Source organism: Balaenoptera ricei, chromosome 21 (genome assembly GCF_028023285.1).
Source record: "Balaenoptera ricei isolate mBalRic1 chromosome 21, mBalRic1.hap2, whole genome shotgun sequence".
Taxonomy (NCBI): domain Eukaryota; kingdom Metazoa; phylum Chordata; class Mammalia; order Artiodactyla; family Balaenopteridae; genus Balaenoptera; species Balaenoptera ricei.
The window spans coordinates 30,309,866-30,328,318 of NC_082659.1; the positions used below are offsets into that span (position 1 = coordinate 30,309,866).

The following is an 18,453-nucleotide window of genomic DNA, read 5'->3' on the forward strand; positions in this document are numbered from 1 at the left end:
GTGTCCTGTGTCCCTGGCGGCCACTGGAGGGTTCGCAGCGGTACAGGGGAGGTGACTTCCGGTCCGAGGTGTAGTCACCCGAGACCGCCCTCAAGGCCGGGCGGAGGTGCTGAGAAAGTGGGTGTCCGTGGGCGTGTGAGTGGTCACAGAGGGCTGGGGAGGTCCTGAATACCGAGCTCTGAAGTGTGAGGATGATTTGGACAGAAGGAGGGACATCCTTGGTGTGAGTGGTGGTCTCGAGCCCAGAGCCAGCGTGGGTGTCAGGGCTGCTGAGAAGCCGGGGGTTCCAGGCTTTGCTCGGTTCCCAGAAAGCCCTTCTGTTTAATCAGCTGGGGACAGTGTGCTCTGTGAAGGGGGGCGGGGGGAGGGAGGGGAGGGAGGGGGGAGGGCGGGGGAAATGGGTTGGAGGTTCTCATGCGGATTTGCTCCCTTGCACCACCTCTCTCCCTCCTTCTCTCTGTCTCCCTCTGTCTGCCTCTCTCTCTCCCTCTCTTTCTCTCTCTCTCTCTCTCTCTCTCCCTCCCTCTCTCTCCCTCCTTCTCTTGCTCCCTCTCCCTCCTGCCCCCCTCGGTTTTCTTCCTGCTGATGTGAAATTGCCGTGTGGGTTTCCAGGAGGAGAGGGAGGCGGGTTAGGACGGCTCCGATTCTGCCCGGTCTCCCCGCCTGCCTGGACCTCAGGGTTTTTTTTTTTTTTTTTTTTTAAAACATCTTTATTGAAGTATAATTGCCTTACAATAGTGTGTTAGCTTCTGCTTTATAACAAAGTGAATCAGTTATACATATACAATATGTTCCCATTTCTCTTCCCTCTTGCATCTCCCTCCCTCCCACCCTCCCCATCCCACCCCTCTAGGTGGTCACAAAGCACCGAACTGATCTCCCTGTGCTATGCGGCTGTTTCCCACTAGCTATCTATTTTACATTTGGTAGTGTATATATGTCCATGACACTCTCTTACCCTGTCACATCTCACCCCACCCCCTCCCCATATCCTCAAGTCCATTCTCTAGTAGGTCTGTGTCTTTATTCCCATCTTGCCACTAGGTTCTTCATGGCCTTTTTTTTTTTTTTTTTTTTCCTTAGATTCCGTATATATGTGTTAGCATACTGTATTTGTTTTTCTCTTTCTGACTTACTTCACTCTGTATGACAGACTCTAACTCCATCCACCTCATTACAAATACCTCCATTTCATTTCTTTTTATGGCTGAGTAATATTCCTCAGGGTTTTCAGAATGTGGGAAGAGGAAGGAAAAGTTGTGAGACAAAAAGACAAAGAAAAAGAAATGGGAGCGGATGGGCAATAGGTGGGAACGCAAGAGGGATGTTTGGAAATGAGGGAGCAGCTTACAGCACACAGAAAGCCCTAAGCACAACCTCTTTTTACACAGTAGACCTTTAAGTGTGATAAACACACAAATAAGAAGCAAACAGAGTCTGAGACCACCCTTTACAGTCGTCCCTTGGTATCCACAGGGGATGGGTTCCAGGACCCTCGTGGATACCAAACTTCACAGATGCTCAAGTCCCTGTAGTCTCCCCCCACCACCCCCGTATCCAGGGGTGAGGAACCCGTGGACGCGAAGGACTGACTGTATTGTCACATATAGAAGCGTTTGCTCATCGCCTTCCTTTTACAGAGAGGAAAGAGACTTGGACTGGTTAAGACTCGCAAGGTAACACGGCTGGTGAGTGACAGATTCCACGCCTGGTGCATTGTCTGCCATGACCCCCCATCCGGCTCACCCCTTCTGGGTCAGGGTAGCCTGGGGGCCTGCAGGGGGGACGGAGGAGGTGGTGCTGCCCCGTGTGTCTCCAGAGCGGCCTCCTGGCTTCCGGGAGGCTTGCAGAGAGGGATTTGGAAAGCAGCTGGCGGGCAGTCCCCTCGTCCGTGGGGACTGGCTTGTCTCAGTCCGGTCCCTGGGGCAGGTCAGTGAGGGATGCCGCTGGCTCCGGGCTGGGAGAGCTCTGCGCTGTGGTCCTCTCTGACTTCTCCACGACGGAAGCCACGTGCTTCTCTTCCCCATCCTTTTGCTTCCTCAAGACGGGAGGGGGCTTCTGAAATGTCTATGTCCACTTGTTCATTGCTCAAAATGCTGAGGATTGACAAGCACAGCTCTCAACGTTGAGAAGACAGAGGGGACAAAACCGATGCAGTGCCTGTCCTCTCAGAGCTTCTGCTCTAGCGGAGGGACAGATGCAAACAAGTGAGAAAGTACGTAGGAAGGTCCGGCAGTGCAGTGGGAAAAAGGAAGCAGAACAAGGGGATGGGGGGTGTGGGGAGGGTGTGCCCGGGGGCCCTCGGTAGTAAAGTGACCCTGGAGCGGAGACCCAGTGCAGCGGAGGAGGGTCCATGCGGCTGTCTGGGGGGAAGCCGTCCACCCAGGAGGGGCCCTGAAGCTGGAGACATTTTGAGGTGTCAGGGGTAGCCCTGAGGCCAGGCTGCCCTTCTTCAAACCACTGGAAAATTTTGAGCAGAGGACTGACATAGTTTCGATGGAAACGGATCACTCTGGCCGCCGTGTGTGCGGCAGTGTTGAGAACACCTCCAGGAGGTCTGCCTGGAGGCAGTGACCCTGGCGAGAGAGGGGGCGCCTTGGATTAGGGTGGGAGCAATGGAGGGGTTAGTGGGCAAATTCTGCATATATTTTGAAGGTGGAACCAGCAGGATTTGCTGATGAGTTGAATGTGGGGTTTGAGAGAAAAAGAGGTTCTAGAATGACTTCCAAGGTTTTTAGCGTGAGATGGGAAGGCTTGTGGGGGGAGCAAACTGGGGGAAAACAGGAAGGGAGGCGTTTGTCTGGGGAGATGCCAAGCATCTAAATGCAATCCACCAGTCAGCAGGATGATGGGTCTGGGGTTGAGAGAAGAGTTTTCTATGCTGGAGAAAAATCTTGGGAGTTGTCAGTGTCCTGATAATACTGAAAGTGTGGGACCAGATGGGATCACCTGGAGAGTGAGTGTGGATAGAGAAGCTCTAAAGACTGGGTTCTGGAACTCCCGTATTTAGGGGTCTGGGATAGGAATCGGCCAAGTTTTTCTTAAAGGGCCAGATCGTAAATATTTCAGACTTTGCTGCAATGACTCAATTCTGCCCTTGTAGCACAAAAGCAGCCACAGATGACACATGAACGTGTGTGTCTGTGTTCAATAAAACTTTATTTATAACAGCAGGCAGCTGCCCGAGGGCCACGTTTGCTGACCCTGGATCTAGGCCATGAAGATGAACCAGCAGGGAGCAGCCCAGGAGAGAAGAGGGGAACCCGGAGGACATGTTTCCCAAGGGGAGCAATTTTCAGGGAGGGAGTGATCAGCGCGGTCAGATGCTGCTGGTGTAAGAGGAGGATGGAGAGTTGACGCTGGCCACGTGGAGGCCATGGGGGAGCTGATGGGAGCACGCTGGATGGGGCAGGTTGGAGGAGAGGCATGGCGGAGGACGGGGGGGGGGGGAGTGCGGCTTGCTCGGTCTGGTAGCGACTTTGTGGAGGAGTGTGGTTGTAAAGGGTGCAAAGAAGTGAGTGGTTAAGTGTAGGGCTGTTTGGTCAAAGTCAGTATTTCTCCCTTAAAATGGGAAACATATCAGGGTGTCTGTGTGCCGATGGAGCTGGTCCAGTGGAGAGAGCACAGAGGTGATGCAGGGAAGGAGGCGAGCACTGCTGGGCGCTGGCCCGTGGGGGAGGGGACGCCATGCAGGGGTGCAGTGCGCAGGGCCAGGCGTGGCCTTCGCTGGCGGCTGAGGGAGGGTGGGTAGCCGTGGTCAGAGGCACTGGCGGGCTGGGGTGGGGGAACCGTCGAGGGCACTCTCTCCTGTAGCTTCATTTCCTCTGTGACTAGGATCAAGAGCTGTGACCGAGGCAGGGAGGGACCTCAGCCCGTGGTCCATGGAGAGAGATGCCCCCGGAGCCCCGAGGGAGGGGACGGGAGACAGTGACAGAGAGAGTTTGAGTCTCTAAATCGAAGTTAAAAGGTTTCTGCCCACGCTCTCCCTGTAAAAGGGGCCTTGTAAATTCTCAAGAGTTATGACTGAATTAATAAGGCCAAGAGGAGGGTGTGGATTGAGGGTCCTCAAAACTTAGTCTCAGGTTCCAACAGGCCTGGAGCTGTCTGCCCAGGTGGCTCTTGTATGACTGTATTCTTCAAAGCTCGAGATGTAATTGACATATAAAATTATATGTTTCAGGCATACAACATAATAATTCAGTATTTCTATATATTGTGAAATGACCACCACAATAAGTCTAGATAACATCCATCACCACTCATAGTTACCTTTTTTTTTTTTTTTGCTACAATTGCATTTTGAAGAAATGGAATGGCTTGCCCGGAGTAATGACAATCCTCAGAAATCAGACAGTTGGGTGAGGCGCCGAGAGCCCCTTGGCCAGAGATGGAGGAGGGCTGGTGGATGCTTACTGCACTTCCTCCTCTCTCCTCCTAAAGCTTTTTTTTGAGACTTCTTGTTTTTTTTTTTCCACATCTTCCTATAAGGCAGGAGGGAGGCAGGAATGAGAGGAAGATTCCTCTCTCTAGTTTTTTTAAGATGTTCTGGGGAAAGAAGGGGGGACCCAGGTCACATGATCTGGACACGGGGTGGGGCTCAGGGTGGGCTGAGCACGCGGTATCTCCCGTTAGGAAAGGAGGCCTTGGGAAGAGTGAAATGCAAATATAAACTGTGAAGACAGAATATCTTCTTCGTTCTCCTTAGATGTCCGTCGGGAAAGAGACAGGAAAGCAGCCCAGGCAAGGGGTGGGATTACAGGGTGACCTGGGGCTTTAGCAAAGAGAACAGTCCAAGGTCACAAATCACCAGAAAAGCCGGGCATCTGAACTTGACCCAGGCTGTGCTGAGGAGACTGAGGACGGTCACAGCAGTGGGGGTGGCAGTGTTTGCTCAGGGAGCTTCAGAAGAGATGCCTTGTGTACTGTCATTGCAGCCAAGAATGGGGGTGGCCTCGGACGGGACACGTGACTGGCCCTGGGTCTGTCGGATTTTCTGAGGGGCCGCTCTTCTTGGATGGCAAAGGGTCCAAAACGTTGTGCTCCCCTAGGGGACAAAGTCCTTTGTGGGAGCGATAAAGGCAGTAAGGAGTTTGTTGTTCAGTGCTGATCCAGGAAGAGGGATCGCCCATCTCTTCTCCAAATCTTGTTCCTGGAGGTTCTGTTTGAGATAAAATAGAGGATCTGGAAGCACAGAGGTGTAGGGACCCCGAGTTTATCTAAGGCAAGGCATCTCTGCAGACACAGCTCACATCGTCCCTGTGGCTCTGCTCCAAACTTCAGTTTCCCCAGCTCTGCATGACCTCCTGGTACCCACCTCGGAGGTGTGTTGTAGGGATTAAGTGAGTATTAGCTGTAGAGTGTCCAACACAGCACTGTAATGCAGCAAGGGCTCGATGAGGCCTGGGAAGTTATACAAGGTGATGATGGTAGTAGGGAGGTAGTTTCTCTCTAAGGATGGCGCAGGGAGAGCCAGGGTAGTGGGCTGGGGTCAGGAGAAGCCAGGCGATGGATTCTGTGTGGTTCCACTACCGAGATGCCAGAGTGCTTAATAAAAAGTTTGGAATACCTGTTTTGGGGTTTCAGAGCTCAAGCTCTTTCTCCCAAATATTGCTGGTCAAGGTACCAGAGAAGAACACTGTAGCATTGCCAAATAGTGCAGTGCCTTCAAAAAATAATCCTGGGCAGGAAACTCTGAAAAGCTGCAAGAACCATAATATTGAGAGAGATTTAGCGGAACCAAAAATCCCTGCAATGCTTAGAACAGCAGGAGCATAGATTTCTCATACAAATCAAGTGATTTGTGTGAAAATCCTATCCATCTCCCTAACCTGAGCTGAATCAAGCAAATGATCGCTGTGAATTGCAGAGTGAGCTCTGAGGCAGGTGCAAGGCTGGTTTATGATCCTGCAGAACTTTTCTGCAGCATGAATTCCTGGGTCAGCAGGTGACTTCGAAGGAACGAAGCTCCCCCATCCCGGCTGGCCTCCCTTCCAGCTGCTTTGGTGCAGGGCTCTTTTTTTGGGTGGAGGAATGTCCTCTGACTGCCTAGGGCAGAGCTTCCTGGCTTCCGTCCTTTGAGGGGATTCAGCCCGTGGAGGGGGACTGGCACACATTTCCCTGGGCCTCTGAGGAGTGGCCGTGGTGGGCAGGTGCTGGCCTGGCTGTGAACTTGAGCATCACGGGAGCTGTCTGGCCAGGAGATACTCCTACCTCTGTGTGGAGAGACACATGGATATCTCGCCTTGCCTCCGCAAGGAAAGGAATGGATGGTCCAGTAGAATGGGCCCTTGTGAGTGCTGTGCTTTTGAGCTGGTCTATGTTATGGGTCCTGTAGAGTTGATCCTTCTTTGACTGTGAAAGGATATCTCCCACTCGAGAATCATTAGATGGATGGGCTTTGGGCTTTGATCCTGGCTCTGAGAGATGGTTGTTTGACCTTGTGAAAGTCACTTAATTCGGCCTCAGTTTCTCCCTCTGTAGAGTGAGGATAAGGGGGCCAACCTTCCCGGGATGCCATGTGCGGCTAAGGTGAGGCATTCAAGTCAAGCCCCGACCACCGATAACAATCCCAGTAATAACAATAATAAAAATGCTAAGTAAAATGTAAATGAGATGCCCTTTTTCTAGCTCTAAAATTACTGAAGGTTAAAAATGACATTGCTCGGTGTCAACAGAGCTATGGTAGATTATTGCTATAATGTCCTGTTACTAGAACTACAATTGGTGCAAACTTTCTGGAAAGCATGATTTGGGGGGATTTTCATACTTTTGATTTACTTCTAGGATTCTATCTAAAGGAAATAATCAGAAATGTGGGGAGATAGGTGTGCACAAAATTGTTCAATGTGGTGCTATTTATCTTTCTGAAAAACTGGACTCAACTTTTCGCAGTAGCAGGGAGCTAGTTAAGTAAATTACGGTACATCCATACAGTGCAGTAGTAGGTATCCATATAAAACTATTTGAAGAATGTTAATGATATGAGACAACGCTCATGAAATTGTATGCTATTTATTTATTTGTTTTTATTTTTGGCTGCGTTGGGTCTTCGTTGCTGTGTGCAGGCTTTCTCTAGTTGCGTTGAGTGCAGGCTACTCTTTGTTGCGGTGTGCAGGCTTCTCATTGCGGTGGCTTCTCTTGTTGTGGAGCATGGGCTCTGGGTGCATGGGCTCAGTAGTTGTGGCTCACGGGCTCTAGAGCGCAGGCTCAGTAGTTGTGGCGCACGGGCTTAGTTGCTCCACAGCATGTGGGATCTTCCTGGGCCAGGGATCGAACCCGTGACCCCTGCGTTGGCAGGCGGATTCTCAACCACTGCGCCACCAGGGAAGCCCATGAAGCTGTATGTTAAATACTTCTAAACTGGCTAATGAAGCGTGTGTGTGTATGTATGTGTATGTATAACATAAATAAAAATATACTAAAGTGGTAATAGAGATTCTTTGTGGATGATGAGGTTATGGATGATTTTTGTTTTCCTTTTTGTACTTTTTCCTACAGCTTTCAGATATCTTACGATGAGCCTTTATTAATTTTTATAATATAAAAAAACAATAGAAGTTACAGAAATAACATGAGATCCAGTGACCTGAGCGGACCAGGTTCTTGCCCTGTTTTGGAAGTTTTTCTCTGTGATCAGGGCTGGCGTGGATTCCCTGGAAGCTTGTCGGAAGATTGAAAGAAACATTTTGGAACAAAGAGGCAGAAGTGGGGATGTGACGGAGACAGCGCCAAGCACAGTGGGTAGCCTGCCCGGGGTTTGCTCTCTGCCCTGAAATCCATTAGCTTCTCGGAAGCCACAGACACGGTAACAGCCTGTGTGTTTAGTCACTGCCAAAGGCACAGCCAGACTGGAACAGGCTGCCCTCTCGCCTGGCCGTTGTCACCAGGAAGCCAGGAAGAGGTGTCTTCAAACAAAGAAGCAGCCCTGCCTCCACGCTGCTGCCAGGATGCGGGGCTGGACGCGCCAGGGGTGATGCAGCAAACATTTGGCAGAGGTAGTGGGACCCGGGCGGGGGGCGACTCCCAGGACACAGCTGTTCCCAGGCCGGGCCGCCTTACAGGGTGTCTCACCCGTGCCACCGTGCGTGTTGGGGAATGGGGCACACGAATGGAATATTTGCAACTTCTGTAACTCATGAAGTATGGCGATGGAGCTGGCTGTTTAACAGAAATAATGCTTTTATTCAACAAATGCCTTTTGAATGTAACGTGCCTGGTCTTGACCTAGGTGCTGGGCATTCCCTGGTAAATAAAGCTTTTGTAGAGCTTGCTCTTTTTTTTGTATGTTGGACAACTTGGTTCTGATATATATGTTTTTAAAATCTGGATTTTGTGTGTGGGTGTGTGTATTGGTTTTGCTTAAAGTAGGACACTTGCTTTAGATCTGTGAAATATTGTAGAAATAGTGATTTTTTTCCTTTTAGTGTAGATGTCCCAAGTGTTATATAAGTTTAAGTATTTTTCTTTAATTCATCCTTAAGACAGCTCTGTGAGGTGGGGGCAGGGAGAGGATGCCGTTTGCCTTCAAGTGAGGAGCAGAGGATGGTTTGGGCTTGAACTGTGGCCCCTCTGAGAACCTTCCAGGGCAGCCGCTGACTTCAGTTCAAGGGGGCTGCCTCCCGTGATTGACGGTCAATGGCCACTGGCCACTTGGAGGCCCTTTGCTGAGGAGGTGCTGGGTTTTCTGCTCTCTGGAAACCATTCATTCATTCCCTTCAGAACTTTTTGAATTGTGACACGTATGATGGCTATTGTGTTTTTCTTTCATTCCACTTGGTGCCAGAATCTGGTTCCCTAAGATCCTCAGAGGCACAAGATTATGCTTAGCAAATGTAAATTATAACTTTTGTAAAGATACAGTCTTCCGCTGTGTAATATGTTGTGACTTGGGTTCTTCCTCTCTGCTTTGGAATGTGCCCAGATGTTTTGCTTCTTTTAAAGATCTGACATGGCCATGGCCGGCTCTATAAATAGTACCAAACATTAGCTATAATGCTGGTATGAGGCTGATTTTTTTTTTCCTGCCACCCACTGAAAGTCTTGGGAGAAAATTCTCTCTCTTTCTCGCTCTCTCTCCACACACACACACACACACAGTGTCTACGGTTATATTTAGACATAAGTAGAAATCTTGAATGTGTTCAAACACGTATGTGTTTTTGCTTCTTTTGTTTTTTAGGAATTAGGTAAAAAGGAGTTAAAGAGCTTTCAACAATAACGGGAAGCAAAATGACTTTCCAAGTACCTACTCTGTACAAGCACAGTGGTAAATTAAATCAGTCCCTGGCATCAGAATGCACAGTCCTGCAAGAGGGCAGCTTTATGAGTAGCTAATTGTACCAGGCTTCCTGAGCATAAAACGTGAAAAGATACCTCTTATAAACTCCTGGGGACTTTTCTCAGCCGCAGAGCGACTTTCTCACAGTTGCATTAGTTTGCTAGCACTGTGGTAACAAAGTATCACAGACTGAGTGGCTTAAACCACAGACATTCACTGTCTCAGGGTTCTGGAGGCTGGAAGTCCAAGATCAGGTGGCGGCAGGGTTGCTTCCTCCTGAGGCTGTGAAGGAAGATCTGTTCTGGGCCTCTCTCCTTGGCTTGTAGATGACCATCATTCTCCCTGTGCCTCTTCATATTGTCTGTGTGTCTGTCACTGTGTCCAAATGTCCCTTTTCATAAGGACACCAGTCTTATTAGATTGGAAACCACCTTAATGACCTCATTTTAACTTGATTACCTCTGTTAAGACCCTCTTCCCATGTTCTGAGGGGCTGGGGGGTTAGGACCTCATATGAGTTTGTTAGGGGGCTGGGGGTGGCACCATTCAACCCTAACAGAAGTCTTTCAGGTAATAGTTCTACCTTGGGCAATAACTTGCCTTAAGCCACCCCAGACTGCCAGATTGAGAATATTTCTCTCCCTATCCCCTCACTAAGCAGTGAGTTTCCGCAATTCCCGTTACTTTCAAATTTGATTCCGTGAACCCCATACTCCTTCCCGGAGCCAAACCCAGTTCCTCTTCTGTGAAGCCAGCGGAGAATGGCCAGGGACCACCCTTGATCTAGGGCAGAGGTTGAAAGGAAACAGCTGAGGAGCCTGTGTCTGAAAACTATTCAACAGAACCCAACATGTTGGTGCGCTTGCAGCCCATCGGCTAAAAAGAAATGAATGAGCCTGTGTCTGAAAAGAATTGGATGTCTGCTTATTGGTGCTTGCAGCCTCCCAGGGGCAATGAAACTACCCGTTATCACCTACAGGATTTCCAAGTTCAGAAGCACAGTGGGGAAAGAGGGTAATGTGTGTGGTACGTGGTGTCTTCCGGGCGTGGAGGAGGATGTGAGAAGTGGCAGAGTCAGGGCTTCAGCCACGGAACACAGTCAGGCTGTGACAAGTTCAAGTGCTCCTTGGTCCCGCCCCTCCGTGCATCCCACTCTTACACCCATGGCCAGAGCCGTCACACTGGAGGGGGTGGTGCTGAGCAGAGGCGAGACATTCTTTTTTTTTTGCCACACAGCATGCGGGATCTTAGTTTCCGGACCAGGGATCGAACCTGTGCTCCCTGCAGTGGAAGCGTGGAGACTTTTTTTTTTTTTTTTTTTTTTGCGTGGAGTCTTAAAGCACTGGACCGCCAGGGAAGTCCTCCAGAGGTAAGACAGATGCAGGGAGAGTATACATGTCTGGATGAGCCCTTTCATGTAGACTCTGGGCAGGGAGCCAGGGGTCAGTTACGTTTGTTCAGGAGGAACCTGGGGTTCCTCTGGGGAGGGTTAGGAACCTGAAGCTGAGGAACAGAGCCTGGTGTGACAGAGAAGTAAGACTTCAGCTTCACCCCCGGCTGTCCTGATCCCTCCCTTAGATGCTTTGGGTTTGTACTGGCCAGTCCCACGGACCGGGCGTCGGCACATTCAGCGCATACGGGATGAACGGGTCCAAGTTCTTTATCGTGGTGCTTCCATCTGCCCTGCTGTTGACATTCTGAGCAGCAGAGGTGGAAAATCCGGGAGGAAAATGGCAAGAGGGGAGGCAGTTTTCTTCTACTGAGTTATGAATACAGATACCACCACCCTCCCTGCTTTTGCTCCCTGAGATAAGCCGGGTCTGAAGCCACGTCTGCTGCAGCCCAGTTCACTCAGGCTGCCAGTTAAAATTAGGAAAGGCCTTGGGCCACTGATCTGACAAAAGCGCACTACAGAAAGGTTCCAGAGTCAAGAAGCATTCATGTGCAAAAGTGGAACCCTTCATAAATTGTGTTTAAATTAGGTATGCTTAGCTGCCTTGGGAAGGGCACAGGGGAACAATGCCAAATGTTAAAGCGGACTTTTACAATTTTCACCTGGGGGCAAGGTGAGGGGAAAGCATAGGAAAGATACACCGTGTTAGCTTGGAGGGGTTGTTCTTCTCTTTGGGGGTCAGCCAGGGCTGCATTCCCTCAACTGTAAGATTTGAGTGGCTGGATCCTTCCAGCCACAAATTAAGAAATTGTTAAGGAGGATGATGAGCTTCACTCTGCCTGGGGTCTCCTCTGTGTACATTGTACCCATCCCTTCACAAACAAACCAGCAAACAAACCTGTACCTTCCACTGCCCTCATATTCAGGTGAGCCCAGAATGTAGCTCTCAGGCTCTCAGAGGTTTTTTTTCTTCCAGAGAGCGCCTAGGGGTGATGATCTTAGCAGTGGATGTGAGGGGCACACTCGCTACAGATCCTGCACTGGGTCAGACCGGTTCTGCGTCTGGAAGGGCACCTGAACACAGACACGTCATGCCACACCTCCTACGTGCTCAGAACTGTGCCAAGACCACAAAAGAGGCCCAGGAGTTGCCTAGGATGTAGACTCGGAGACAGAACACACATCAAATGACCAGAGAACAAGGAAGGTGCAGTGGGGTACAGGAGGATGCGGTGAACGTGCAGAGGAGGGGATGACTGCTGTGGTGATCAGAGCAGGAGGCAAGTGCAAGGGCGAGGAAGGTTGAACCAGGGCCAGTTAGTCTACAGGGTAAAAGAGGGGGGAAGGACGAGGCTCCTGGCCACTGGTCTGTAAAGGTCGGTTACGCTTTGCCAACAGTCCATAAAGCAGAAGTGGCCGAAGGGAAACCATCCCTCCAGCTCATCACAGAATCCTTAGCAACTCCATCATCAGAGTCCTTTCCCTGGACCTCAAAGCCGTGGCTCCAGTGGACCCAACTGAGCTCTCAGCACCTCCTCGCCCCCTGCTTGCCCTGGGCCCGATGGAACCGCCTCTCATCTCAACAGGCCCTCTGCTGGCCTAGGACACACTATTCTCCTCCGCCTACTGCCCTTCCTGCAGCCCTGCGGGTTCAAATCCTCCCCATCCTTCAAGGTTCAGTTCAAATGTCATGTCCTCTGTGGAACTTTCCCTGATTCTCTCCTGTTCCTGGCTCTAAGGGATGCTCCGAGTCACGTATATATACTTCTCTTTAATTGTTCTTACTACTTAGTAGTAAAATATTGATTGAGTAGTGTACCAGGCACTATTCTCTGTACCTTGGATAAATCAATGAATCAATCAAAGACTTCTGCTGTCATTGAGTTTATGTTCTAGCTAGGGAAAACATAATGAAGAATAGAAAGAACATGTAAGTAAATCGTATGAAGTATCAGGTGATAACTGTTATGGAGAAAAAGAAAAAGAAGAGTGGGAGAAGGGCGTTGGGAAAGCGGATATGGGAGGAGTGCGTTAGGTTGCAATTTTAAAGAGGGTGGTCTTTTGATAGGCCTCCTGTGGAGGCTTACCTCCGTGTGAAGGCTTGTGCAAAGGCCCTGAGGTGGAAGTGTGCTCCAAGAACAAGGAGGCCGGAGTGGTTGTAATAGAGAGAGGAGTGGAGAGAGTAGGCAATGAAGTCAGAGAAGTAATGGGGGGACATCACATGGGGTCTTGTTGGCCATCTTAAGGACTGAGGGAGATGAGGATTTTGAGGCAAAAAATGATGTGATAAGATTTATTTTCCGTAGGAATTGATCTGGATGCTACGTTTAGAACAGAGGGAAGGTAAAGCAGGTGGAAAGCGGAGACAAACCTAGAGGCTACGGCAGTGGTCCAGGTGGCTTGGGCCAGGGTGGAGGCGATGAGAAAGTGGTCAGACTCTGTATGTATTTTGAATTTGATTATTAGTGAAAAGATTGTGATATATCGGAAAGGGCAAGGAATCAATAATGACTGGGAGGATTTGGGCCTGAGCAATTGGAAGGCTGCAGGGTCCAACACCAGCGATGGGAAAGGCTGTGAGAGGGGCCTCGGGCAAGTGAGGGGCTTTGAGTTGGTCCTCTTTGGACCGGAAACTACTTAGGAGTAGGAGGCCATAGCGTCATTCATCTTGGCTGTCTCCTTTGGGACTCAGGAATTATCTATCACTGATGGATGTATCCTGTTTCAAGAGCTGTTCTGATTGCAAAGAATTCTTGCATTGGGAAGACATCGGTTAACTTCCGGTGATTGTTCAGGTCAAATGTCTCCATCAGCTGTGTCTCCAGCTGGGCATTCTGCTTCTTTGACACCATCCAGAGGTTCAGTGACAGGTCTCCTCCAGTGGAGCGGGGTTGTTTGATGAGGGTCTGATTTAGGGTGGGTTAATCTCATGAGCTGCCAGGACATTTGATAGGAGTACAGAATATTTTCTTGGAACTAATCTTTTCTCTCCCAGTCATTATCACACCTAATGAAGATGATTAATTGGTGTTCATTGGTATGCTATCGGAGTGTGAATACTACTAAAAAGTAAATGTTCCTTTGGATTCTGGAAACTAGAGTGTGAATGGGGAGGCGGGGAGGACTTTCTGTATGACCCCAGGCTTTGGAGTTTCTGGTCAGGATCCTGCTTTGTTGGTAGAAAGATCTGGTTGAAAGAGTACCCAGGCTGACACAGAGGGTGCTCAGTTAAAATATTCCCAGCGGGGTTGTCCTGGTGTTGGGAATGGGTTGACATGGAACCTGCTTATGTCTGTGTCATCGCAAGAGGGAACTCTTTACTCCACAGGTGCTTAGAGGACATCTACTCAGTGCCAGTCACCAGGCCAGGAAAAAAGATCCCTGGCACACAGCGCCTGTCCTTAATACCCGGTCAACTAGAAGAGGCAGACGTGAACGCAGCCAGAGGTCGAGTTGGGGCTTGGAAGAGATAGAGGTCTGTTGCCCAGCTGGACCTGGAGGAGTTTTCTAGAGATGCGAGTGTTGAGTTGTGTGGATAAGGATGTGAAGTGGTTCTCCTCCCAGATAAAGTGGGAAGGCCATTCTGGGCACGTAGGAGCAGCGTGATGGGAGGTGACCCTGAAGAGAGTCATGGACCGACCATGAAGAGCCTTACAAGGAGTTGGACTTTATCCCGTAAGGAAGAGATAGATATTAAAGGTTTTTAAGTGGAAGAAGGATATAAATCAATGACCAGGTCCTGGACCCTAGAGTGGCATGAAAGAGGGGGTGGAAGGATGGGATTATGGAGCCTGGGGGACTAAATAAAGGCTTTCACAACAGTCCAGGCAAGAAGCGATGGTGGCCTGGATTAGGATAATAATGATGGAGACCCGTGCAGAGGGATCGGTACCTTTCTGCACCTCGATTACTTATGATTTTAGAAACTACTCTGTAATGATAGTGATGGCATTTACTAAGACACTTGCATCACTTAATCCTTCCATCCACCCTATGAGGTGGGCACTGTTATAGACTCATCCTATTTGTGAGGGAAACCGAGGCCCGGATTGGAATAAGTTGCCCAGCATCTCACACGGCCAGGGATCTGACCATCCAGCCCTTACTCATGGCACAGTGACTGCCTCCAGGGTAGCGAAGATCACCCCATTCCATGGATTGAGAGACTGAAGAAGAGAGCGGGGTCTTTGGGGGGCTGAGGGGAGGAAAGAGACCAGGTTGGCTCCTAGCTTTGAGGACCCTCGGTTCTAGGGAACTTTGGAAACACTGCCAGTGGGTCCGAGTGTTCCCTCTGGGGTAGTGTCTGAGGTGGAAGTTAGAGAGAAGAGGCACGTTAATGTCTGTGTCTGTGGGAGAGAACCTTCCATGTGAGAAAATGCAGTTCAGTTCCTAGCCGTCTTACCTTTCCCGAGTCTGAGGGCGGGAGCCGTGGTGAGTGTACAGCACCCCGCTTCATGTGCCTGGCTTACCCGATTCATACTGACTACCGTGACCCTCCTTGGGCCCCAGGGGTGAAATCTCAGGCTGTCAAGTGGAATTGACATCGTCAAAACCAGCAAAAGTGGAAAACAGTGAGGAGGACGCATGGTCTCCGAAAGGTCCTGTTTCCTGACACCCAGTGAAGGTGAACTATTTTCAGGCCTTCTGGGACTCCTTTGCAGGGGTGCCCGTATTTGACCACATTCTGGGTGTCTGCCTCTTCCAAAGGCAGAGGGCTCTCCGTGGGGGGCCTCGCTGTGTCACTGGACGGCCTGGCTTTCTCATCAGAGGTCAGGCAGCTGAGGAAACAACCTCCTGAGGAGAAAGCATTCTGTCTAGGGTGGCCACTGGGACTTGTCTGTTAAAATGAAGGACGTGGCTCTTCAAGGGTGTGTGGACGTTTGGGGGGCTTTGCCCCCGACAGCAGAGGTCTACGTTCCTCTGTTCCATCGGGGACCCCGCCCTGAGCCAGGCCGTCGGGAAGCCGCTGTGGATTTGGCAAGGTCCACCCGGTGACAGGGCAAGGTCATAGCAACAGCTTTGAGTGACTCATTTGCATCTTGGATCATGTTCTAAAATAGCTTTATTTCTGAGAGCCATTAAATACTGATAAGTGGGCATTTTGGTTGACGGAAAAACAAATAAGGAGCGACATGAACATTATCTTTTCTGCGCACCTGTGTGGGTGCATCCAGACAGGGCTGGCTGGGGCCTGGCTTGCTGGTCAGATGATGCCAGTGAGGTTTCTCTGATGGGCCAAAGGCAATGCACCCCTGCAAGCCGCAGCTGCCCTCTTTGTTATCCCGAAGGAGTCTTCATCTAAATCTCTTTGTCACCTTGCATGGAGGATTTTTTTTTAACCTCTCAGGGCTTCAGAGACTGAGGCTGATTGGTACTGACAGCCCTTGATTATTTAAAATCCTGGAGGCCACGATTTCTGCTGTGCTGGTCCATGGAGAGTTCAGCTGGCCGGGCCCTGCTGATAGCTCTGGCGGCTTGGGCTCTGAGGGCCGCATGGAATAGCAAATGCCCCCTTAAATTCTAAAACAGTCCACAGAAACTCAGAACACACAAAATCCCCTTTTTTCCTCCCCCCAAGTCCCCAACCAGCAGTGCCCCTCTCCTCAAATTCAAGTCTAGTTCTCTGGCCTCAGTCTTCTCATTTTAAGCACAGAAATCTTGCATTCTAAGAGTGGGCCAGAGTCTGCCTTCCCAGGAGGGGGCTTTGAGGACACCCCGGGAGCACTCACCAGGTTGTACATGGGCTTCCTTGTCCGGAGAGGGAGGGCTTGGGGGGGGGAAGAGAGGAGGGGATCACTGTTACCTAGCAACAGCCACGTCGTACAACAGGTCTGCCGCTGAAGGAAAGATGTTTCCACAGGCACCTGGAGAGAACTCCCTGAGCCTCTCCGCAAACTGGGGAGCTCTCGAGGTGCTCTGAGGGGCCCGCCTGCGGAGTTCCTCACTGCGGGGTGCCTTTCTTGCCCCTGCAGACTCTGTGTGCCCGTGTGTGTGTTCACGTGTGAGCACATCCGTAGTCCACGTGTGAGCACAGTGGCGGTGATGGGAGTGCAGAGGCTGAAGAAGCATCAGCTCAGTTACAGGGGGTTCCAGAGGATTCCAGATGCCTTGGAAGTTGCCCTCCACTTTCAAGTAGAAATTCCCCCCACCCTTGGGCTGACTACTGCAGCGACCAGATTGGCCCAAATTGGCCCAAGTTGGCCCTGATTTCAAAATCCCATTTTGCTTGGAAATCATGTCATATATATTTTTTTTCCCCTGAAAGCCCAACATTGCGATGAATGTCTTTCCTGTTAGGTTTTAATCCGAGCTGAAAACACATACATTTAGGAGTGTAATTTGTGAGACTTATATCAGTGTAGACTCATCAAGGGGGCAGTTTATCACATCCTTTCCTGAGAGCACCTCCTGGATAGAGGAGGAAAGAGCACGAGGGAACTGGGCCCCCAGTGGAAGGGCAGGCTTCCGTGGCCAAGGAAGAGAAGGGCTGTAGGAGATGGGTCACTCCACACTCAGCCTTGTCCTGGGCTGGCTGGAGGGCCCCATTCATCCTAGGAGACTGAGCTCACAGCTGGTGATTCTCATTTATTTGTTGAGGTATAATTGATGTACAGTATTATATAAGTTACAGGTGTACACTATAGAGATTCACAATTTTAAAGGTCATCTTCCATTTATAGTTATTATAAAATATTGGTATAGTCCCCACGTTGTACAGTATATCCTTGTAGCTTATTTTATTTTTTAATTTTTTTGAACTATAGTTGATTTACAATGTTGTGTTAATTTCTTCTGTACAGCAAAGTGACTCAGTTATACATATATACATATATATATTCTTTTTCATATTCTTTTCTATTATGGTTTGTCACAGAATACTGAATAGTTCGCTATGCTATACAGCAGGACCTCTGTTGTTTCTTGTAACTTGTTTTATACATAATAGTTTGTACCTGTTAATCCCTTAACTGTACCTTGCCTTCCCCCTTCCCTCTGTCTCCCCACTGGTAACCACTACTTTGTTCTCCAGATCTATGAGTCTGCTTCTTTTTTGTTAAGGAACCTCTTTTTCATGTCGTTTGTCTACCACCCTTTACTTTCACCCCTCCATGACCTCTGCAGCCCCGTGCAGGTTCTGGGAATTCCCTGTCCCTTGCAACATAACGCTTTTGCTATTTCTGGATACAAAGGTGGAGGAATATGGTGATTGTCTCCAGTGTTCCCAGTTACCTCTAATTGTGTTTTGCTCTCGTAGAAGAGGGCAGAGCAGGTGCTTCAAGACATCCCTTCTCTTCGTCATCCTGGTTACCTGCCCTGTGACATCCTTCAGCAAATTGTGCAGCAACTTTTGTAAAATAGAAATTCTCGCCACGCGTCTCTGTGGGGCAGTAAGACGTGAGCTCTGTCTTCACCTGACAGTGGAGTAATAATGCGCTTCCTTGGAAGTGTTCACATTCCCTGGGGGTAGAGAAGCTTTCAAGGTGAGCTGTCTCATGCATCCACCAACCTCCTTGGAAGGTCATGGGCTTGCTTTACAAATAGGGGAGCTGGAGAAGGGAGCTAAGAGTGGCACATGTGTCCGATAACTGTAAAAAGGTCAGATAGCCCAGCAGACAGGAGCCCCCTTTTCGGAAAGAGCGTGTCTTAAGCCTGGCTTGCTCCAGAATCCTCTTCCTTAGCCTGGAAAGAAGTCTCCACTTGATTTACAAGACCACAATCTAGACCCATTTCTGCCATTACTTTTTAAGGTCTGCAATAATCAAATCGGCTTTAGTCAATCAGT

General features: G+C 49.7%; 1 protein-coding gene and 1 long non-coding RNA gene across 2 annotated transcripts in view; both read left to right on the top strand.

Annotated features, from left to right (window-relative positions):
- Positions 1-18,453, top strand: part of ZMAT4 (zinc finger matrin-type 4) — a 345,324-nt gene that overhangs the window by 9,591 nt on the left and 317,280 nt on the right. The window lies entirely within an intron of this gene.
- Positions 150-8,239, top strand: LOC132356577 (uncharacterized). Its single transcript, XR_009499916.1, has 3 exons — positions 150-223; positions 1,477-1,688; positions 7,498-8,239. It is a non-coding gene; the product is annotated as an uncharacterized LOC132356577 (long non-coding RNA).